Source organism: Podarcis gaigeae, assembly GCF_964106915.1.
Source record: "Podarcis gaigeae genome assembly, chromosome: 12".
Classification (NCBI taxonomy): domain Eukaryota; kingdom Metazoa; phylum Chordata; class Lepidosauria; order Squamata; family Lacertidae; genus Podarcis; species Podarcis gaigeae.
Genome location: NC_139688.1, coordinates 38942699 through 38967534, shown reverse-complemented (window position 1 = coordinate 38967534; position 24836 = coordinate 38942699). Strand labels below are relative to the sequence as shown.

The window sequence follows — 24836 nt, the reverse complement described above, 5'->3', positions numbered from 1 at the left end:
GGACTCTGGACTTCTCAGAGACAAAGCAAAACCTGTATGAGTTCAACGCAGGGACTCCTGGAGCACCTTGTGGTGCCTCAGCAATCCAAACATTAAAAAAAACTGCTGCAAAGTGTCTGCTAAAAGTGAACTGGGAGTCTCTAATCTTATCATATAAGGAAAACACCAGAGTGGGGTGATGGGGGGAAAGGACATTAAATATCAGTACAGGGAAAGGGCAAAGTGAGAGCTGACAAGTTATAATCAGAGGGAATGGGTTTACCCAGAAGGCAAATCCCTTTAATTCTTTTCTTCAACCAACTTTAAAGGAAATGATAGCCTTTGGAAGTATTTCTCTACAGTTTGGCAGGCTTATTGCCCCGGGGCACATATCTCAAGTCTTCAATTTTTAGACCAATTGCCTACAAGCACTAGGAAAACACCCTAAAACTGTGAAGGTTGCCCTTGTGGGTAAACCATTGCAGCTATCATTCTGAAATTTGACAGAATTCAATCTGGCCTGTAAATGTCATCCAATTCCACCCCAAAATAAGTTCTAAAAATTCCCCTTTAGGAAAAGGAAGAAATTTGAACCCTAGAAGATGCCCTGCACACACACACACACACACACACACACACACACACCCTATTTGCCTGTAATTTGGCAGGCTTTATTCATTCCAGAAGGGTAGCATACCTGCAGATTTCATCCACTTTTGTCAAAAGGGAAGCAAAGCAAACTTGGGCAGACCCTAAGGCAAATCAGCTGCCCTACAAAGTGCTCCTGATTGAGATGTGTTGTTTTTCAAAGCACTGAATTGATGTCCAGACCAAATCTTGAAGTCCTTGTCTTGTGTCTAGCATCAGAACTCAGGTGCCACAATGGTTGTCTAGTGGCACAATCAGCGGCAGAGGAAGCCGCTCGGGCGCCTGGGGCGGTGCACCCCGGGATGGGGTGAGCCTCCCATAGCGGCGGGACACACCGTGGGGCCTCCAGAGTCTGCCTGCCTCCTCCCACTCAGCCGCCCTACAGCTGGGGGGGAGGCAGTGGGCGGACCGTTTGGGCAGCATGGAGCCTGCACACCCAAGCCACTGCGTCTCTCCCAGGAGAGTGGTGACACCCAGGGTGGCCCGCACCTCCATTCCTCCACCCCTGGCCACAATATCCAATCATAAACAGGATGCATTTGCCATACAGTCTGTGTACTGTTTTTGATAAGAGGGGGAACAATTGTTCAAGCACAGCCTTATCATAATCATCATCAAATGTTAGGATTCTGCAGATTTGTACCTGTGATGATGATGGTTATAAATTAACTTCCTGCTTATTTTATTGAGCAGAAGTAATAAAAAAACCACACCCCAGAGAATCAACTCTGAGTCATATGCACTTAAACTGAAACACATATGTTTTCCTGAAAAGATGAGGATAACAAATCTGTTCTAAATTGACTTATTAATAGATACAGATTTTTGTCTCATTCCCTGGTTGAAATCTCTAAGACCAGCAAGGTCGCAAGGGATACACACACACACACACACACACACACACACACACTTACAGCTGAGAGCGAGAAACTGAGAGAAAAAGTAATTTTCTTCACATAAATGTTAATAAATTATAAGTTATGTATCAGACTTTGAAGCTATATACCAGATTCTATCTTCAGACCCTCTGAAGATTAATTCTGAGCAATTGCCTAGGTTACAGTGCAGTATTGAAAAGGCAAGCATTCATAAAGTCATGAGATAGATCCCTGCAATAATTAGATTTGCTTTAAAACTTCATACATACAGTGCTAACCTGAAGGCAAAAACAGGGGTTTTGTCTACTTTTGAAACAGGGATGGAAGAGCAGTGGCCCTTGGGGCATTAAAGAGTTCCAACTCCCATCAGCCCCATCCAGCAGAGCCCATGATTAGGGTGATATGAATTGTTGCAACGGAACGAAGGAAACCAGAGCACACAGAAATGCTGTTTACCTTCCTGCCACAGCGGTACCTATTTATCTACTTGCACTGGTGTGCTTTCAAATTGCTAGGATGGCAGGAGCTGGGACAGAGCAACAGGAACTCACTCCATTGTGCAGATTCAAACCGCCAGCCTTCCAATTGGCAAGCCCAAGAGGCTCGGTGGTTTAGACCACAGCGCCACCCGCATACTGTGGTATGGCTGCAGGAAACCCCAAGGTAATATGGCATATGATGGTGTGGTTCTGAACAGTATGTAGCTGACTGCAGCTGAAGGATGTAGCATGAGACTGCCATCTTCTCCCCCTCTCCCGACAGGTTTCTCTGCCTAGAGATGCTGGTGAAAAAGCTTCATCTTCTAAAGCAGACCTTTCAAAACTTTTCATGTTGGTGACACACTTTTTAGACATGCATCATTTCACATCTAAGTAATTCAATTTTACTAGCAAACCGGAAATTAAACTAACTCCTTTCCAGCCCCAGAAGCAGCATGGGGGGCATTCACGTGACACACCTACACAATGTAGCTGACAAACTAATGGGTTGTGTCGCAACACACAGTTTGGAAAATTTTGTTCTAAAGCTACACTGGAGGGGGGGGGACAAGGTGGCAGGAAATGGTGCTTCCTATCCCTGAATTTGTAAATAGACCATAAGTTGTTGAGCTGAGTAATTTGCAGGAAGATACCTGAAGTCATCATGACTTACACACATATTCCAATACTGGAACCTTTCTAGCAATTAAAGTACCATTGATAGGCTAGTCATTGTTTTGCATACGGGTCTTATTTGCATACAGGCATTATTTGCATGGTTGTCACTAAAACCTAACTCCCATTATCCCTAGCTAACAGGACCAGTGGTCAAGGATGATGGGAGTCGTAGTTACAAAACATCTGGAAGGCCGAGTTTGCCTATGCCTGAGTTTAGATCTCTGGATCCTAATATTGTATGACTATTTCATCTTCTTCAGCTAAGGAACCCAATTTCATTATTTCTGCAGTTGCAACCTTATGAAACAAATTATCGCCATTATAATTTACATGTCTGAAAACACTGAACCTATTTGTAAATTGTTCAAAGGAAGAGTCCTAACTTGATATCTTACATCCCAGATTCAAATACCATTTTCATTTGGCCAGGAGATACAGTGTCACTATCTGAATATAAGTTGATCTGCTCCAGTCAAAAGTTAACAATCATCACATGGTTCTTAAAAAAGAAAATTGTTTTGAGAATTCCTCATTCATGGATACATCTATAGCGCATATCTCCATGTTTCTTCTTGCCCAGCCTCCTAAAGGAAGATGGAAATCTGACACATATTCATTTCAGTTGTACAGTTTCTCCATTCTGATGTTAGCAATTATCTTGCCAGTCTGAAAGCTGGTGACACGCTATACTCCAATGGGAGTAAACGATAAGGATCACAAAAGAATTAGTATCAGTCTGATAAGTGGCATACAAGTTACATCATTCTATTTTAGTCAAATGGCTTCTGAAGTATTATATGATACATACCTCCTGAAAAGAAAATGAGACAGGGCTGATTAAACCAAGCACAAACACTTTGAGATACCTGCCTTTGCCCAACCATAAATATACATTATGATTTCCTCTTAAGGACAGATCTTGATGCTACAGTATTAGCATTAAAGGTAATTGGGAAGGGGCATAAAGCTATGGGCCCAATGTCTGTTTTGGGAAAATTCGTGGAAATTAAAGCAATCTTCTGGAGTTCTCCAAGAGAATGCAAGAACATAAGGACAGCCTGGTGGATCAACCCAATGGCCCATCAAGTTCAGCATCCTTTCTCATGCTGGCCAACCAGATGTCTGTGGGAAACCCACAAGCAGGAACTGAGTGCAGGAGCCCTCCCTCACTGTGGTTTGTTTCAACTCTTTCTGGCTTGGCTCCAGTCTCCACACCAGGTGCTGGTCATGGATACTAGACGCTCTGCCACTGTGGCCTATCCCGAAAATGGGAGTGTGAGGAACACTTGGGCTAGAACCAGAGAGACCTTCAGCCTTGTGCAATGCTGCCTTGTGAATCAGCTTTGTTTTAAATAGCCCGCATTGAGTTCTATAAAGGTAAAGGTAAAGGGACCCTGACAATTAAGTCCAGTCGCGAATGACTCTGGGGTTGCGGTGCTCATCTCACTTTACAGGCTGAGGGAGCTGGCATTTGTCCGCTTCTGCAGACAGTTTTTCCGGGTCATGTGGCCAGCCTGGAAAAGCCGTTTACCTTCCCACCGGAGTGGTACCTATTTATCTACTTGCACTGCGTGCTTTCGAACTGCTAGGTTGGCAGGAGCTGGGACCAAACAACAGCAGCTCACTCCGTCACAGGGATTTGAACCGCGACCTTTCAATCGGCAAGTCCAAGCGGCACAGTGGTTTAACCCACAGTGCCACCCGTGTCCCATTGAGTACTATAGGGCAAAATAAATAGGTCATAATTTGTAATGTTGTTGAGGGAACATTTTCCCTCATCTCTACACTGAGTTTGCCAGAGGCAGGAGACAGCTTTAGTATTCTTTCCAATGTACATTCCTTGACCTATTCACATATTTATTTATTTATTTATTTATTTATATTTATAAATATTCACATATTTATTTTTATAGAGACTGGCATTTGGGAATGACGTTGTGGAGAAGGATCCCTTTACTACCACTTGCTCTAAGATGATCAGTTCAAAAGTATATGAATCTGCTATTTTTCAAATGCAAGCCTGCAAATTCAGTGTTCCTCAAGAAATTTGGCACACTACAAGGATGATTGCAGAAGATCTTAACTAGGGTCACCATATGTCCGGAATTTCCCAGACACAGCCAGGATTCAGCCGTCGGAAACAGTGTCCAGGAAGAAAGCGCTGCAGTGTCTGGGAAAATCTGGACATATGGCAACCCAGGTTGGAAGTGTAGACTTTGGTGGGATTTTCACTTTTTGAAATATGGCAACCATATCTTAACAGCAGATCCTGAAACAAAAGCCAATGATGAAAACCTTAATCAGCTCCTCTATCTACAACCAGCCATTTTTTTGTTCATTCAGTCAACTGTGACTGAATCTGGCCAAAACAGCTCATGCGGATGCCTCCTCAAATAAGTGTGTTTTGACCATATGTGGAAGATAAAAAGGCAGCCTGACAAATAGGAGGAAGGGGCTGTTTTATGCATAGGGAGCATAAAATTCATGAATAGGGAATGGAAGTAAATAAAGTCCACTGGAGAGGAATCTGAGAACAGCAGAAGGAAGAAAAAGGAGAAAGGGTACATTGGTCTGTTGGAATACGCCTACAGTTCTTTATATCATTGGCTTGGTGCAGGTAAGATTCCCCAAACTCTTCCCATTTCCTCTTGAGGTTCACACACTCCCTGCCACTTGATATCAGCATCTCACTCCTTTTCAGCACTAATGGTTAGCAGCTGTTGCCTCAACCTGAATGCTAACCACAGATAGTGCTCCAGTTTAAAGATAAGTACCCTGAGTTTTCAGCTCATTGCATCTGTAATGCTCACCAGTTAGCACTGAAAGGGAAAAGGAGGAATTTCAGCAAGTGAGGTTAGAAGCAACACACAAGCCAGAGGGGAAAGGAGGAGTATTCAGATTCTAGATTGAGAAACATTATGTCTATAATGAGTCAATGAGATGTAGAGAGGAAGAGAGGAAATGAAAAAGATCTACTATTAACAGAAGAGATTTAGACACAAGGACTAAAGGTTTCCTGTGCAACAAAATCATTTCCCAATACTGTATACAGAGCACTGCACTCTCCTAATGACACTCAAATGTATCAACCAAAACAGAGAAGCCAAGGAAGGAGAACACTGAATACATGAATTGTGTGGACTTGTTTTAGCCAGATGGTGTGTCCTCCTGTGAAGCCCGGTGTCCTTGGGATCAGAAGCTCAGGCCTTGTCTTTCTGTTTATATTTTGTAAATATTCCTAAGCCCGCTGTAAACTGTGTACAGTAGTCACACATTTATCTGTTGTCTAAGGAGCAAGTACACAACAGAAGGGGACTGAAAGCATGCTGTTTACCAAGGCAGTAGATCTTTTCAATGTCGCTAAGAATTTTTTGTTCCTCATCAAGGGCATTAGTATCCTTGGGAATACTCAAAAAGAGAAACAGAGGAATATCTTGTAATGGTAAATAACCAAACTCCAAATAAATCCTTTGTTTGTCACCACTGAAACCCTAATTATAGGTGCAAGCAGTGCTTTTTTTCTAAAAAAATGTTTAGGGGTACTCTCATTTTTCCACACAGATTGAAATACTGCCCCTCAATGAGGACAAACTTACATTAACAAAATGTTTAGGGGTATGTGTACCCCTGCCCCCCCAAAGCACTGGGTGCAGGCATTCTTTTGCTATCAGTCGTTGTTGTTGTTGTTGTTGTTGTTACTATTTTGCCATACCAGGAGTTCTAAAACTACAATGGAAGGGCTCTACCTCCATGGTAGAATATTGCTTTGCATGCAGAAGGTTCCTGGTTGAATCTCTGTCATCTCCAAGTAGGGCTTGGAATGTCCCCCATCTAAAATCCTGGGGAGCTGCTACCAGTCGGTGTGGACAATACTGAGCTAGATGGACGAAAGGACTCACTCAGTATGAGACAGCATTCCTACACATGGTAATGAAGATCTGCACACAACTATGTTGTGTGTAGTCATCTATTTTGTTTTGAATTTGTTTCTCTCCTGGGGTGCACCTTGCGCAGAATAAATGGTTAATCCAAATTGCTTAATCTTTGAGCAGAGTGAGATTCCAGGTATTTTCCTAGGATTCGGTTTCCTTGGAATGAGGGACAGCGGAGATTGTGGTCTTTATGCTATATGGTTTAAAGTAAAGGGACCCCTGACCATTCGGTCCAGTTGCGGACGATTCTTTGGTTGCGGCACTCATCTCGCTTTATTGGCCAAGGGAGCCGGCGTACAGCTTCCGGGTCATGTGGCCAGCATGACTAAGCCGCTTCTGGCAAACCAGAGCAGCACACGGAAATGCCATTTACCTTCCCACCGGAGCGGTACCTATTTATCTACTTGCATTTTGACGTTCTTTCTAACTGCTAGGTTGGCAGGAGCAGGGACCGAGCAATGGGAGCTCACCCCGTCGCAGGGATTTGAACCGCCGACCTTCTGATCAGCAAGTCCTAGGCTCTGTGGTTTAACCCACAGTGCCACCCGCGTCCACCCGTTTACTTGCACATATATACAACCTGAGACTATGATGGCGGGGGGAGGACTTACAACATTAATACCCCAGAAGGTCTTGCTTCTCCCATCCTCACAGCCTTGGATTCAAGCAGAAATCAAGCATGGCTCTCACTCTCTGGCTTTCTGCCTGCATCTAGCCCAGCTTACATAATTTTAGCCATTGTCCTTCTAACTATCAGTCAGGTAAGGGAAGCAGGACCTGCCCATTGCCCTCTGGCACAAAGCCATGCTTAGGGCCCATTAACTCACCAAGAAGCCTGGCTAGTTCAACAACTGATTTCAGCCCTTGCTGGATCCAGGAGCCAGGCATCATGCAGACTAACCCCAACCCCCGAAATGTACAGCAATATTTTAAAATATGCTATGTTCAAAGAAGCCCCTGTGCTACTCTGCTTTCCTCCTTTTGCTCTGATGCTGTCTTTCTGCTTTTATCTCAGCCAAGGAATATTATTAAAAGATTTCAAGGTGATATGTACTCCTTAGTCACCAGCCTAGCAAAATCTGAACATATTACAAAGGGAAGCACAGCTACTCCACTTGAGGGGGAAATGTACAAAGTAATAGGAAGACATTGTCTGCTGTTCATCCTACAAGCCTCAGTGCTAATAACAATTGTGTTTGGCGGGGCTTGTGTCCTTTTGCAGTGCAAGCACAACTACATTTTGTACAATAAAAAATGACAAAAGGGACTATGAGACATCTCAAGTCCCCACGCTTAAGAGCCACAAGATGACAGCTGATGCAACTAAGGCTGCAATCCAACGTATATCCCATTGAACAAACTACTTCTGAGTACAGATGGATAAGACTACACCGAACATCTCCTTCCTGAACCTTGCCATCACCACCGTTGAAACTTTTCCTATTCCAGCAGCCATGGTGGCATTTTTCACCCTGCAAGAGCTCCTGCCCAGCAGCTTGTTCCTCTGGCCTTATTTCTCTTTCTATCCCCCTTCCCTTCCCACAGCTTCATCCACAATCTCCAGGGATATGTGAGTCCAGCAGACTGTCTGCCAGCAACACCTCTTCTTGATCCTCTGGTAGCTGATTCCAGAATATGTTTGGGAGAGGGAAAGGGGAGTGATGATCGCAGGAAGCTGCTTTTATCAAATCAGGCTGTTGATTAATCTAGTCATATTGTCTATACTGACTGAGGGCTGTTCTCTAGGGTTTCAGTCACAGTGCCAGGGACCGAAGCAGGAACCTTCTGCAGGCACCACTGAGCTATGCATGATGCTCTTGCAACACATATCTATACAATAGCAGCTTCTTTTATTCTGTTTTTTATTCATTTTATTCCACTGCCCAGAATACAGATGTGGTTCACTAGGCATCTCATGCAGCTAATATTTTCTCTGGAGGAAACTCTGGAAGCAGCTATTTGGAGTCAAGGAATTGGCATTCTAGGCTGCCAAGATTAAGAGAGTCAAGACAAAGAAAAAAACAAAATGTATTTTTTATCCCCGTCAAGGTAAAAAATGACAGTAAATTTATATCAGAAAGGACATTTTTCCACTTATGTAACAACTTGCTCTTTGCACAGGCCAATGCTAATTTGAGGCATCTGTAATGTGTTATCTGAAATGTGCACTGGAAATATATGAAAATCAGCAGAACAGCAATGTATCATTGCTCACAATTTTAAGCAGGGTCATCAATACAGCCAAGAGGCACTTGGATGACAAACATCAGCGTTTTCAGCACTCTTATCTTATTGATTGCCCTCAACTCTTAAATGCAAGATGTAGGGTTGTGAACAGGATTCTGCTTTTGCCCTCTCCCATCCCCCTCACCCTTTGTGCACATGCTGCTCAGCTGAGCACATTCAAAGCCATTCATTTCCATGTTGGAAATTATGTAAAGTAGTAAACATGGAGAAGCACTCTTCTGTGGTTATATGAAAATAGCACCCAGGATTGTTATTGGTTGTAGAAATACTCTCTAATGAACTATACAGGTACTAATATTGCTGCTTTGGTAAACTCTCTGAATAGAGATGACTGTACCATTGGTTTATTAATATGCTATTTGAAAGGGAGCATCAGTGCTCAGGTGCAGTCAATCATCCAGGGTGCATGTGCGGCAATTTCTCCTCTGCTGGAGCTCACACAAGATCCTCTCTAGCATAGATGTTGGGAAGCCTTCCGTGAACAATGTGAGGAAGATTTTAGAAGATACAGCTGCATAACAATACTAAAATAGATATTGCATTATTTTTTTAAGATGTCTCTTTCATTCTCTTGCAACATCTCATTCCTTCTGCACATTAGAAAAAGATTCAGGAGCACCAGTAGGAAGATTAGTCATGAATGATGCTGCCAAAAATAATGGAGAGACAGCCAGGAAACACCAGGAGCACAGGCTAGATCATAAATGTTCAAATTATTCCTGCCTCCCAGTATAACTAGCCTGTGGTTTCCAATAGCTATATTTCAATATAGTTTCACCTCATTATAGTTTACAGCCAGTGTTGTATGCGCCTGTTCCAAGGTTCATAGGGCTCATCTACAGTGGAGCTTAATGTGGGTTTGAAACTGCTTATATCACTAATTATTTGTTTTTGCAGTGTTCACATGACATTCTCCTGATCCAAGTGGCAGTCCTCACTTTCCCACTGGTAAAATAGGATTCTCCTGATTTGTGGATAATCTGATAAGGAAAGAAAATCCAGTATAAACTTGCATGTTACCTGACGGTGGAGGTACTGAAGCCCATTGTGTAGGTGAGATTTTTTTCATTTGTCAGTTTTTCACCGAAAAACATTTCTTCTTAAATTGCTTGTAAGAAGTCAAAAGTTGTGTTTAACAGCTCTCGGTGTTACAGAAAATGTGATCAAATCGCTTGGTAGTATTTAACACTGTTGATTTGCCACAGATAGAAGTTGCCTGTGCTCAGATGTTTCTAATCTTTCCATCAAATGCTTCAAGAGAGTGTGAACTTTGTGTAAACGAAAGTGAAGGAATTGCAAAACCAACCTAACAAACCTAAATAGACTAAGCTCAAACTATAAATAAGAATCACTGGGCGAACAAAGAACTTAATCTGAAAGTCACACAATAAGAGCAATAATATTGGCTCAGGTCAACTAGGGACATGAATCTGTTTAAAATCATGCATCTAGCATGATACAGATGTTCACAATGTAAATATGAACGTGCATTATGCTCGGATGTTTCCATGATTATTTCCCCACCTATGCTGTACTAGTAGAGACTGTTTGCACTAGCGGAGTCTGTCGGTAATGTAATTCTGTAATTTAGCAAAAGGAAACACCAGCTCTTTCTCTAGCGAAGTAGGATATGATGGCTCTTCTATCAATTTCCATCTAGTTCTTTTCAGAAATCCTCATTTGGGCTGTTACTGGCACTTCAATTCTGTTTTCCTGTTCTTTCCCTTTGGCTCAGTGCCAGTGTTATATTCCCTGCTATTCAGATGTTCTGTTTGATTACACCTGGCCGAGTAGTAACTGCTCGCCTCAATCTCTGATCCTTGAGATCAATCCATTACGTGCTGACCCTGCAAGAACCCAAATACTTGAGGAGACCCTAAGCGGTAGCTATGTTTGTTGAGTCAATATTGAAAGAGAGGAGAATTCTTTTGTTTAAAACATAGACATCAGTTGGAGCCCTTGCGGAGCAGAAAAGTCAGTAAATATCAAGAATGTTTAACCAGATGTGAGAGAAGAGGCACAGTAACAACTTTCAAAATTAATACAATCAGAAACCATTTTCACAACTGGAAATTTAGGCACAACTTTTCTATCCGCTTTCCTGTTTTATTGTCATCGTTTTATTTCTACGCCGCCTTTCTACAGTTAAACCCATGCTCATGGTGGCTTACAACATGAAAATGAATACATAATTACAAACATAGCAAAACTAGTCATAAATAATAAAACACATCAAAAAGTACACAACCAAACTGAACAACTTCCACATAAATAGTATCTAAAAAATAATCACAAAAAATTAATATCAGTAACAGCAACACAACCCCCTAAACCAGTGCTTTCCAAACTGTGTGTCGCGACATGTTACTCTGTTGGCTGCAGTGTGTAGGTGTGTTGCACAAACGCTTCCCACGCTCCTCCCGGGGCCTGAAAGGGGTTAGTTTAATCTCTGGTTTGCTGGCAAAACTGAATTACTGTGTCGTGAAATGATGCATGTCTAAAAGGTGTGTTACCAACCTAAAAAGTTTGAAAGCTCTGCCCAAACAAAACCCCAGTCCAATAATCTGTTTAACAACTTCAACTTTTGTAGCGGGAGTCAGTCAGCCTTGACCTGACAGTAAGAGCTGTTCGACAGTGGAATTTGCTGCCAAGGAGTGTGGTGGAGTCTCCTTCTTTGGAGGTCTTTAAGCAGAGGCTTGACAACCATATGTCAGGAGTGCTCTGATGGTGTTTCCTGCTTGGCAGAGGGTTGGACTCGGTGGCCCTTGTGGTCTCTTCCAACTCTATGATTCTATGACCTCCCAAGCCAGATGTTAAAAGGCCAACAAGACAAGGGGCAGGTCTTCCAGGACTCACAGCCAAGATGGCTATGTATGACTGAATATGAATTACATAAGGCTGTAGCCCTATTTAGCCATGCTGACAAGCCCTAGTCCTCTTATCAGCATATCATGGTCTTCATCTTTACAGCTGTCCTTAGGTTAAAGCAGGGAATCTCTTGTACTTGTGGGGGCTCCATCCCACTCCCTGCCCTGGTTTTTTATAACTCTGATTATGTAGAGTTCGCCATCGTGCATATATAATATTATTTATTATAATATATATTTATTATTATTTTGCCAAATGCATAAAGCTGAATGTTAAATGTGCTTAAGTTGTAGGCTTACTGTATGTGCACAATAAAGAGCTCTAGTTGTGTTTTGTTATAAGTAGGATTACTATGCCCCAACCCAGAGATTGCCACTTTTAAGAGCTCACACAGGTACCAATATTGTTTCCAAAGGTCTCCGTAGTCCTCACCCAATTGACTACACTGCCTGCTGCAGTCACCATGCCTATAAGTGTGGCTCACAATGTGCAGCTTGATGGTGTTTTCCTCAACGTGCTCTACCTATGGTGAAAGCTAGCTGCCAATAATATTCTTAGCTTTGGATAATTGACTTTATAGCAATTAATCCTTTAGAGCAGCCTTCCCCCAAGCTGGAGTCCTCCAGATTGTGGACTCCAGTTCCCATTATCCCCATCTAATATGGATGACAGTCAGGGATGATGGGAGTTGTAATCCAAAACATGTAGATGGCCCCAGATTGGAGAAAACTGGTTTAAAGGAAGAAAAAAAGGTAAAGTGGAAGAAGGGGGTTGGGAAATGTTATCTGCATAAACCAATACACTTTTCAATAGTAAGTTATTAACAAAACAAAACAAAATGGAGGAAGGGAAAGGCTGTTGCATACTGTTGTAAACCACATCCATAGGATTATCCAACACATGGGCACCAGAATGCAATGAACACACAAAGTTTAACACTGCTGAAGACCAAGGAGCCACAGGTTGCCTCTTCTGCATGGGTCAAAAGCTGGAGGGGGGGAACCCTAGGTGGGGGACCTCAGGCTTTGCCTCTCTGTCTGTAGGAACTCACCCCAGACCACATCCATCACTAGCCCTGCTCCACATACTGCTTGAGTGCTTTTGCCCGGCTGGAATTTGTCCTTAAAACTGCAATGGTGTTTCTTGCTTACCTGGTCAGAGGATGGAGATCTAGTTGTAGAAATCTCCAGCTTTGTGTGGCTGGAATGTAGCCTACTGTAGAAAGGTATGAGTCACATCTGTTGCTCCACCTACCACTAGCTTGCAGTCCTTGGAAGTTTGCCCATTAAGGAATTCGGCCTTGAGGCTCAACAAGGTTCCCCGCCCCTACTTTAACAGAAGGCACGACTGACCAAGCCTGCTAATATTCCTCAGAACCTGACACAGGATTGCTCCTTCTAAAGAGACATCCTCAGTCTGTTTCCTCAGGATTCAGCAGAATCTCACTTCTGTCTATATTTGTTTACTTTGTTCTGCTGAGTAATCACCCACAAAGGCATATGGGCGATCTTCGGCCACCACTTCTTAAAAAAGTTCAACACCGGCTGCCAGTTTTGCTTCCAAGCATAATCCAAAATGCTGATTTTAACCTTTAAAGATCTAACTGGATTGGGACCATGATCCCTGAAGGCACTACTCCCTAACAAACTTAACATAGATTAAGTCCTTCAGAATGAGGCCTCTTTCTCTCTGTGCCCTCCTGATCCTTAGATATTTGTAAGGTGCCTTCCAGAGAGAGTGTTTGGAATTTGCTGTGTTTAGAATCCCCTCTCCAGATAGCTTTGCCTAACTTCGTCATGAACATCTTGTTCACCTGTGCTTTTCACACTGTGTGGTTTTACTCCTGCTGTTACTAATTTATTGATTTTGGGCAGCTTTTTTTAGATGGTATTTGCACTGTTGATTTTCATTTCTATCAGCCACCTTGAGCACTATTTTTAGGGGAAAGTCAGGATAGAAATGTCCTAAATTAATCAATCAATATCTGGCACATAGTTCATCTCTTAGTTCCTTCTCTGCACTAGTCACCATAGTGTACTTGGCTGCCTAGATATCAGATTAGTTTCTCTATTTTTTCCCTTCTATACAACGAAGCATTACACCAGGAGTATCTAACATGGGGCCCTCCAGATGTTGTGGACTACAACTCCTATCATCCCCAGCCAGCATGGCGAATGGTCAGGGATGGGAGTTCTAGTCCACAACATCTGGCAGCAACTAGATAGGCTACCCTTAAAATACTTCAATTTCTCACTGACTCCACATCCTTAAAATAACAGTTTTTATTAAGTGTTACTGGGTTAACACTTAGTCTTGTTTTAAGAATTCCCAATGGGAACAAATTTATGCCTAATGCAAATGGTGACAAAAAGTGTTTCAGGCTTCTGTAAGTGTCCTGTTTCCCTACCCTCAGTTATATGAATACAGGGGTCGGCAACCTAAGGCCCATGGGCCGGTAGAGGCTCACGAGGCTTGTCTAACCAACCCATGGCGCCCCCTGCCACCCGCTCTTACCAACACGGCACGGGGACTGACTTCCGGGTTGATGGCATCTGTGCGCATGTGCACGGGTGCTCCTCCAACCCGGATGTGCACCAGAAATAGCAAGTGCACATGCATGTGGGACGGAGAAGCGCCCATGAGCATGTGCACACTATTTCCAGCACACTTCCAGGTCGCAGGAGTGCGGGAAATAGCGTGTGCACGCGCACGGGCGCTCCTCTGACCTGGAAGAGCTCGCGTGCGCACACGTTCTGGCCCATCCTCCGAGGACGAAGCGTCAACCGGCCCATCCTCTGCTAAGGTTGCTGACCTCTCTATTAATGCCTTCAGCTTGGGTGGAGGAAGAGGACTTCAGTCATGAACATGTCACAAGGGGAAAGGGTTAAATATGCCCTTTCCCTGTTGCTATCCTCAATAAATTCACAGCCCTACTCAATAGCTGCTTTGAAGCTTTAGAAAAGGCATTCAAGGATCTAAACCCAGATCTCCTGCCTAATGGGAAATCTGGCACTCACACAATAGGAAGGAGACTAGTTAGACCAGTCTCCTGAAGCGGCAAAGTCCAGCATCAATCATATTGGCCTTATCTGCGCATCAGGGTACACTATTGTTAATTGCTCTTTTTCGGTCTGTTCTGCTCCACTCCACTACCAGTGAGAGCAAATAAACTACATTCACTGTGGGTTCTCAGCAAGCTATGCTCTGTAGCTAAGATTATTTCTTAGCGTACTGATGATGGCATATTGGAGCAAAATGTGCTACATTCCCTGGTTCATGGAACATGAAGCCAGGGGTTGTTGTCTTACGCCCAGTCCTCAGCATTTCCTCCCATATCCTCCTGACAAAGTATTTACCTTGTACAATGTGAAAGGTTCTGGGCGTGGGAGCTTCCTTTGGAATAGTGGAGAAGAGTGAAGAAGAATTTCCAGTTACCTAGCAACAGTTTATCCAGCGTGTTCTAGTTGTTATGCAAATGGAATGCCACTTAAGAATTACTGTAAATTAAATGGCATTTTTAATTATTCTCATTATTAACCACAACAAAAATGGGGGCGGGGGGAGAGAGGTGTCTTTTCAAGTAATCTAAACTTAAGAAATCTAAGGAGGAGAAGAAAAAGTACCTTAGATGTCGGACGAGGGACACCAAGTGCTACCAGTTACACAACTTCAAGCACTTACCTTGCAAAGAGCTGAAGTTGATGATAAAATGATGGGCTTTTCTAAACAAAATTCAGTCCTTAGAAAGCTTGCCTGTTGGCAGAGGGAAGAGTCTGACAACAGGTAACTTGGAGGATCGTGATGGGGCCAAATCTCCATCCAGAATGCTACCTCGTGCAGGACAGCAAGGGTGTTTGCTGCCAAAGTGGTTATCATTTTGGCAGCAGTCTTTCTTGTCATTAGGAGGTTTCGAGGTGTGCAGAGGAAGGCAATGATAAAGGGTCTGGAAACCAAGCCTTATGAGGAATAGTTGAAGGAATTGGGTATGTTTAGTCTGGGTATCAGGAGACTGAGAGGAGCTATGATAGCCATTTTCAAATATCTAAAGGGCTGTCACATGGAACTTCCTGTTCCGATTGTCTGAAATCAAATTGGTAATCCAATGGAAGAAAATCAAGGTGGATGTGCTTAGAGAGATTAACAACAAGAAGACATAGATAGAATTTAATTGTTGTATCTTGAAAGACTGACATTTCCCTTTGTTTGTAAAACAAAAAGTGCAATAGGATCTGCCTAGTCGCTAATCAAAATTTTAGAACAGTGTCTAAATATCTGTAAAGTCCCTGTGGACTAAATGAATGACTAGTTATCTAATATCAGAAAGCCTGGTTCAAGTGACATTGGCCACTCAACAACTAAAACTTCTTTCTCAAATATATTTGAGTTGCATGTTCTTCCTTAGTCAAATTGTTGTCATAAAATATGTCAACAGTTGTGTGTTTTTTAAATATTCCCCAACTTCTTGCTTTTTTCAGAGGCAGACAGAAAAACCTATTGCGTTTTGAGAGTGGAGGAAAATACAGTAACTGTCTACTTCTGCCAGGAAGTACGGAGGAGTAGCAAATAATGGAAAATTAATTAATCACATGTTTGTATCTTATACTCAGAAACACGAAATTGGCTTTTAGCATGTCAGACCATTGATCATAGCTCAGAACCTTTTGCATGAAAAACATGAATTCTAACCACTCCTCCAATTTTATCAAAATAATTCTTCTTATTCCTGCTGCTCTAATAATGGTATACTTAGTAACGTACACATCAAGTAAGTCAAAAATAATTTAAAAATAATTATTACCATTTATTGCCAACCTTTTACCCACAAGGTCCCAGAGTGGCTTGCAACAATCAAAACACAGTATTAAAAATTAGTCTTCCTGCTGCTAAGAGTAATACTATTTTATTTCTTGCTTTCAGAAAGGGCATTCTATTACCCTCTGAGCGGATCATGTTCTGATCACAAAGTATTTCTGCAACTCAACAATAGTGGTGATGAAAAATATGCCCTCACTCCTCTACACAGAACCTATTATATTTCAAAAGCAACTCAGTTCTCATGTTTACAGACTGTCTTGACCGAAGACCACAGCACAAGTATTGTGTTATTGCAGACTGAATGCCATTTGTTTCCACAAAAACAAGCCCTCACCTTTTCCTCCCTGTTTCTAAATAAGAAAGATTTGAAACTCATAGGATTTGACATAGCAAGCTTTGCTACGATACCTTAGCCATTTTGCAAGACAGGTGAGGTTCCCCTTTATGAACCATCATCAATAACCTGGACCGCACTGTGCTGTGCCAGAACCAATCCAAACCTACCTTAAATGAAATGTCAGACTGCCTTTCTTCTGCTGCTCAGAGTGTTTTCTGCTAAGCTTTCTCTTTCTCTTTCTTCCTCTTGCCAGTCCTCTCCCCACCCCCAGGTTGCTAGGCAACCAAATGATATGGCTGCACATGCATGTCCAGCAATAACGAACACTGTGTGATAATTTTTTATTTGATTTCTTAGATGGAAAACAGGGGAATATCCTGGCAAAGTTTCACCTCCTAATGAGTAAGTTTCAGAAAGTTTAAGCTTCCAAACACACACCAACCAAGCCACAGAACTTTTAGACAGTGGAACACCTAAAATTACCAGTCTACTGTTATATAACCTTCATTGTTGTATTGAATGTTCCATGAACATTTTTGTGCTTATAACTGCATGACAGACTCTCACCTGCTGAAATTTCTTCTTCTACACAGCTATTAAAGTTGCAGATACCCTGGTTTCTATTGGATCTGGGCACACTCTCTCCTTGACCTTTTGTATCTAGGGAGGTAACCTTTTAAATACTAATAGGCAACATCCAGTCCAGCCAAGCTTGGGCATTTGTAAGACTGCAACCCTATGCATGCTTGTTTTGAAATAGGCCCAAGTTAAACACTGTGAGACTTACTTCCAAATAGGCAGGCACAGGATTAAGCTAAGCATCCCATTTGTTTTAATGGCAGAGGTGCAAAGCACTAGCCTGAGCATTTACCATGTTTTACAAAGGTTCCTTCCCATTGCCTCCAAGTGTCCCTATTTTCCAGGGACTGTCCTGGAATTATGAAAGTCATCCTGGCTTCTGATTTGATCCCAGAATGTCCCTATATTTCCTGCCAGTGCCGAGCTCGGGGAGGTGGTTGAGCTAGTGTTTGTCCCAAGGAGTAGCTGCATGAAGCTATGAAGGGGAACCTCATTGCATCTATAATCAATAATATTGTGGCCATTTCGATGCCAAACTGGTGTCATGTCATTTTTGCTACTTCTGCATCCCAGTGGCCCCCAGCCCACTGCACATGGGCCTGCAAAGTTGTGTGGCTGTGTGCATGTCTCTGTGGGGGGGGATGGGGGTGGAAGGATGTGTGTACTTGAGTGTGAGCCTGCACATGCAAATATTTGGGACCCTAACCAACTGCCCCTCCCTCTATTCAACACCCCCAAATGGCTTAACCCTAATTCTACAACAGGAAATGTAAATCTACATTTCGTATTGTACACTGGAATCTGCAGTGGATATATAATTTGTAGTGCAAATGTTAAAATTGTAATGTAATCTTGTCTTTTATTGGCTTGCAAAACGTCAGGATTATATTTCACAGTGTGGTGATAAAGAATTCTGTGACATTACACACACACACACACACACACACGTTCCTCTGCTCCTTTCCTCAGCAATTGAGAAATCACTTCATCTCTGTGACGAAATTTCTCCCTCTTCCACCCCCATCCCAGACAACCAATCTGTTAAAGTGGATGGCTACAGTGCCCTCCTTTGACCTAACAATGACTTAACAGATTGAGGGCTTTTTTATTTTATCAGGCTCCTCCACTAGGGGCTAGGTTATATTCAGAAAGATCTGTTTGCAGCTCTGACCCTATGTAATCTCTCTAAATATTTGTAGACTATATATCTGACAGTCCACTGTTAAGGCCAAATGGCTTTTCCCATTAATACAAATTATTACTTTTAAAATAAACAGGAGACAGTTAATCCAGCATCTGATTTCTCTATTCATATGAACCTATGAAATGGCCACACTGAATCAGACCATGATCTTTCCAACGCAGTACTGTCTTCCAAGCTGTGATGAGACTTGGAATGCACATCTCACATCACTAAGCTACATTCATGAACTGGATACTTTGCTTTGTTAATGGTGTTTCACAGGCCAACCTGGGTCTTTGGCTTAATAATAACAATAAAGAGTTCCATCTGGCAGCAGGAGGAAACTAATGGCGGGGGGAAGTGAAATGAAATCTCAAACCTCTTAAGTTCCCACTCTCCAATTCTCAAACATAGTGCAGTTCTACAGCTCGGAACACATGGATTCCTAGACAATAATGTATCAACATTAACATTTTGGCTGGTACGGTAGAGCCTTACCCAAACGTGATATTGCTTGCAGCACCATGCAGTTGGCAGTAATACACAAAAGGGTCAAGTCAAGTCAAGTCATAGAGAATCATGTACCAGCAGGCAGCGTTCCCCCTATGTCCCTCTGCTAATAATGTGTTACTACACTGGAGCTGTAGAACAAAGATGCAAGCATCTTCCAATGAAAAAATTATTTAAAAATCATCTTTTGTAGAGGTTCACAACCTGGTGAAGGCATAGCTTGTGTACCTTTTCACTTATAGCACAAAAATGTATTATGTGTGGAAATTGTGTATTAACGTAACTGTACCTCACCAAAAACATGACATTCATGCAACCAAATTCCATATAGCTATCACAGTCCTGATCAATCGTCCTATAATCTCCCAAGAATTTGGAGAATTTAAGAAAAGCTCTGCTGGGTCAGTGATCCACCCAGTCCAGCACAGAATCCAGTTCTCATAGTGGCCAACCAGATGGGCCAACCATGGGAAACCTGCAAGCAGGACCTTGGCACAACAGTGCTCTTCTCACCTGCAATTCCCAGCTACTTGTATTCAGAAGCATACAACCAATAAAAGTAGAGCGTAACCATTGTTGCTAGTAACCACTGTTTGAAGAACAGAAAATTGCTGTGGTCAACGGTCCCTGGCTTCTCTTGCATATGCTAGATCTTTGCATAGAAATGGCATAGAAGGGACACAAGATACCATCCTAGATCTGACTATTTGTCCCTCTACCCTAGTACAGCCTACTCTGGCTGGCATTGGCTCCAGAGTCTCAGTTGTCTTCCCCATCAGTTTTTAACTGGAAATGCCAGGGATATTCTGGGATCTTTGTGTACAAAGCAGACATTCTATCACTAAGCTATGCTCCCTCCACCCCTACTGGAACTGCCAGTGATAAAGCTGGGATCTTTTCATTCCACTGCCTGAGAATACCTGAGACTTCTTTTGTGTATTGCCCACTTCCTCAATCAATTAAAAGTTCCAGGGGAAGTACTACCCAAGTATGGTTTCTTTTGGAAGTGAAACCACTGGAGACTTGGTACATGGTAGTAATATTTCCTTTATTTACAAATATACAAAGAGAGTTTTCACTAAGATAAGAAGCAAGGCATCACTTCTGCTATTCCATATCAAATTCCCAGCTGTAAGTTGGCTCCATCTATACACCTCTTCTGAAAATGATAAACTTATCTCTCTTTCCCCTACACTTTTCTCTCACTTACACACACACACACACACACACACACACACCGTTCCTTCTTCTTGTAGAGAAATATGTTTCACCTTCTTCAAACTCTGATGGGTGTCTCCTTCAAAACACTCAAAAGAGGTCTGGCTATCAGGATACTTTTTCCTAATCCGTGTTTTTTTAAAAAAACATTGACTAGAGTAGCAATTTACCTAACAAAACAAGAAAGAGGTTTATTGCATCTTAATGAGTAAGTAATATATTATGGCATCAGCTTTCCTGGATTACAGTCCACTCCATCAGATGCATGAAGTGTTATCCTGAGTTACAGATGGAGGCGGGATTGTAAACAGTGGGAACTGTAATGCAGAAAATGCAGACAGCGACAATTACTTAATTAACAATGGTCACATTGGTAAATCAATTAACAGATGTAATGGGATAAAAATCCTTTCTCCTAGTTCAGTTTTTGAGTGAAGCAGTTGATGAACTGTAATTGAGCAGTTTCACAATGCAACCTCCCACTGAAGTTGTTGGCTTAGCCACTAATAATAGCCTTACCCTCCATGAATTTATCTAATCCTCACTACATCATGTGGGGGCAAATTCCATAGTTTAGCTATGTGCTGTGTCAAGAAGCACTTCCTTTCATTTGTCTGGAATCTTCCAACGTTCAGCTTCATTGGATGCTGGAAGATACATTTTCACTCTTTTGCAACCACTCTGTCCCTTATTTCCATTTAAGAGTTAGGAAGCAGAAGAGAGTCGGAAAGGAAATTGTGCCCTAACCCTATGATGCTTTTTTCCTTTTATAGGACAAATTCAAGGGCAGGAAGTTGGTTGTTGATGGCTCTTACTCATAATAGCCAAAGATGGAACCATAATATTCAAAGGAAGCATACTTCTTACCTCAAGATACCAGGGACCAGCAGCAGAGGATGGGCTATCAGCATTGTATTCCATTCGTGGGGTTTTCAAATAGACTTTGAGAAATGCAATGTAGAAATAGATGGACTGTGGTCTACATCTCCCCACAGGTAGGGAGGATTTCCTAACTATGCAGAACATTTACTCTAGACTTGTACTTTAAAAAAAAATCACAGGGCACTGAGGTTCTAGCTAAATATATACACAAAAGGAGACCATGTATGCTTGAAGTGTGACATTTTTTCTGATCACCACTGCTAACCAAGCAAAACTGAGACACAGAAGTGAATTGCAATCAAATGAAGAGCTGCTTAGATTATTATGAGGAAGCAGTCTGGTAGACCACTCCTGTGCATGTGATTGCAGGTCCATTTTTTGATGGCATCAATCAAATATTATTGTGAACTTCCAGCTGGGCTTCACACAATCATTAATGGCAGAGTTGAGTCAATAAGGTCATGAAAAAAACTCTTGTTGTGAAATGCTGTTATTCCTAAGCAAATATTTGGGTGGTGGACATCTAATGTTTGAAGGCTATATTTATTGATTTTGCATTCTGCATAGGGCAAACAGGTTAGTCTCTACCTAAAAGAATGGGCACAGATCTGACAGCAGAAATGGCAATATATTCAGAAACCAATAGGGTTTTCAACTTCCCAGCTTATTCTGCTACTGACTTTAAAGTGTCTGTACAAAGGGACTTCAAAGGGAGACTGCACTGTGAAAGTGCTCAATTACAATTCATTAAGAGGTTCATTGCTGTTATCTGTGAACTGAATAGGGTAAAAGGGTTTTTGTTACACCACCAGTGTTAATTGGCTTACTAATCCCAGTATATCTGCATTAGCAACAATAGCTGTTTTGTGAATGACCACTGTTAATCACATAATTATGGAAATTTACCTACCAAACCACCTAATATAACTTGCACCTTTGTTAATATAAAAATTACGCAATTTGTCTTTATTCTTGTTTTCTACCTACCAAGGAATCTGTGTGTTTCACCTAAGGTTGGAGAGAGATTTGGGTAACAGCAGCTTCTTCCATTTCCAGAGATGGGAAAAGTTGTGTATTCCACCTTCCCAAAAGGCTTTGGTGTAGCCAAAGACCTGCAAAGCACCTATAGCACATCATTTGAATGTCTGCTACATTCCCCCTTCTTAAGACTATTACAAGATAAAGACTCATGGCTTTGCCACCAGCTAATTCCCCCACCCCCCTTTTCTCCCCATTTGCTTGGTTTATCATCTAGCCTGATGAAGCATTCTGGAAAATGCAAAAGCTTGCACACCGTTTTGTTGCATTTACGCTTGTTCCCTTTCCCTGTGAACTCACTATTTATAATCCCCTCCACTGACTAGATAACTGTGGCAGTGTAGGTATAGTATAGTGGCTAGAGTACTGGACTATGACTGGGGAGATCCAGATTCAAATCCCTACTCAGCCATGAACTCACTAGGTTACCTTGGGTCAGTCATGCTCTGTTGGCTTAACTTCACATGGTTGTTGTGAGGATAAAAATGGGGAAGGCGAGAACTGTGTGTGCCAACCTTGAGCTGCTTGGAGGAAAGGCAGCATAAAAATGTAAACAAACACACAGTGCATCAGATGAAGTGGACTGCAGACCTTGAAAACTCATGTTACAATAAATGTGTCTTTAAGGTGCCAGAATAACTGTTTTTGCTGCAACAAATTAAGACAGTTACCCTCTGCAAATGACTGTTTCCTGTTTTTTAAAATGCTTCAGAACTAAGGATGTATATTTTTAGTGCACTCGGGACATAGAAGCCAAAGATGTCCCAACACAGAAAACTTTTAACCTGCACAGTAGAAATGAATGCAGAGTCCACCTGTGAGTCGGACATGTGTGTTACAACCCACATATGTAAAGGTGCAATGCAGGCCAGCAGATAACCTGACACATGGACAAGCTTATGTAAAGGTGCAATGTGGTCCTTTTGTTACCCTGCTCCCAGTCTCTATAGGGCTTTCATCATCAAGCCCATTGCTTTGAGTTCAGAAATGGAATGGCAGCCAGTGCAGCTGTTTTAAAACCAGGGAGATAGTTTTCATTGCCTGGTCCCAATTTGTAGCCCAGCAGTTAAACCATTTTGGAGTAACAACAGCTTCCAAGCACTCTTCAAAGGTAGTCCCGCCTATAGCAGAGTTGCAGCAATCTGATCTGAAGGTTACCATATACTTATGGCCAGGCTGCTTCTGTCCAGGAGGGGTTGCATTTGGCACACCAGCACCATCTGGTGGAATCTGCTGTATGCTGCGGGTGCCACTTGGGCCTCTGGTATCCTAAGTGAAATATTAACTGTTGTTTGCTCCATAAAACACAGCTATTGTGCTTCCTGTTACTTGCTGGGGACAGTGGTTATGCAAATATTGCAGGACCCTATTGGATAGTGCCTATGACATCACTGGCAGGCATGTCATTAATCCCTCCTTTGTCCTATTCACACAATCTTGAACTGCTTGTTTATTTTAACTTCTCCACTTCCTCAAACTCTATGCAGCTGCATATGGTACTAAAAACAGAGCTTCCCTCTTGAGTTAGGCTACCCTGTGTGGTGCAGTTAATTCCACTTTATGAGGGTAGAGGTCACATGGCAAGCAGGTGCTACGAGGAGGACATAGAAGGTTGTGTCTGGCTGGAAGTTGGCAACCCTACAGTGTAAGGATTTTTGTATTTAGAAAACAGGAGCCGAGTCAGTCTTGAGGGTGTTGCTTTTCAATTTCTTGCACTTAAGCAAAAAATGATGGAGATCATGCCACACAGCAGGTTGTCAAATCCTTTATCACACCACCTGAGGCCTCAGAAGACAAGTCTTCAATACATCCTTGCCGCCAGAACTATAGCTGATCTTTAGAAATCCGGCAACCATCTACCACATTTATCACTTTTTATTCTCTTTCCTATATAGATGAGATAAAATTTGTAAGAAATGTTCAAGCAGTTGGTAGAGATAAGCAACAGGAAAATTTATTGAGCTAAGTGATGGCCTAAGCATCTTTTCAGTGCTGGAACACACATTTCTCTTCAGAGTGTGTGTGTGTGTGTGTGTGTGTGTGTGTGTGTATTTAAAGAAAGCCACATCTGTACAAATATTCCCCTGGCAATAGTCTATGCTCTGTTTACCTTCCCCACGTTACCTGTGCTCTGGATATTGTACTGCTATCTTTGAAATAGTGTTTGGCTGTCAATGACTATGATAAAAGACATTGGGTGATAATCAATGTAAGTTTTACTCAGAGCAGACCCATTGAAATTTATGAGCATGACTAAATTTCAATGGGTCTACTCTGATTAAAATTTAATTGAATACCATCCTCAACAAATGCATTTGGAACAGTAGCACCTTAGAGACCAACTAAGTTTGTTATTGGTATTAGCTTCCATGCACACTTCTTCAGATACACTGAAACAGAAGTGAGAGGGTGGGGAGGGGGTATTACTCAGAAGGGTGGTGGGAATGGGTGACTGGCTGATAGGTGTGGTAAACTTGTTGACCACTGTTAATGACTGCAATTGGTCTTACAGGAAAAAGCAAGGGGTGAGATGGCTAAAAATAGCTTTATCATTTATAATGAGAT

The 24836-nt window shown here is 42.2% G+C and overlaps 1 protein-coding gene and 1 long non-coding RNA gene across 9 annotated transcripts in view; one reads left to right on the top strand and one right to left on the bottom strand.

The window, feature by feature from the left end:
- PLCL2 (phospholipase C like 2) overlaps window positions 1–24836 on the bottom strand; it is a 137621-nt gene that overhangs the window by 77411 nt on the left and 35374 nt on the right. The window contains exons 1-2 of one of the 8 annotated variants that reach the window (XM_083705588.1): window positions 17029–17071; window positions 15391–15462 (exon numbers count right to left, since the gene is read on the bottom strand). The exons of 3 other annotated variants lie outside the window; for them this stretch is intronic. The gene's annotated coding sequence lies outside the window, so the exon portion shown is untranslated. Of the gene's footprint in view, window positions 1–12860; window positions 14188–15065; window positions 15110–15390; window positions 15463–17028; window positions 17074–24836 lie in introns of those variants that run through there. 4 more of the 8 variants (XM_083705586.1, XM_083705580.1, XM_083705590.1 and 1 more) reach the window with 4 other exon arrangements.
- On the top strand, window positions 15402–21454 carry LOC310828507. Its single transcript, XR_014556982.1, has 3 exons — window positions 15402–15492; window positions 17455–17529; window positions 21125–21454. It is a non-coding gene; the product is annotated as an uncharacterized lncRNA (long non-coding RNA).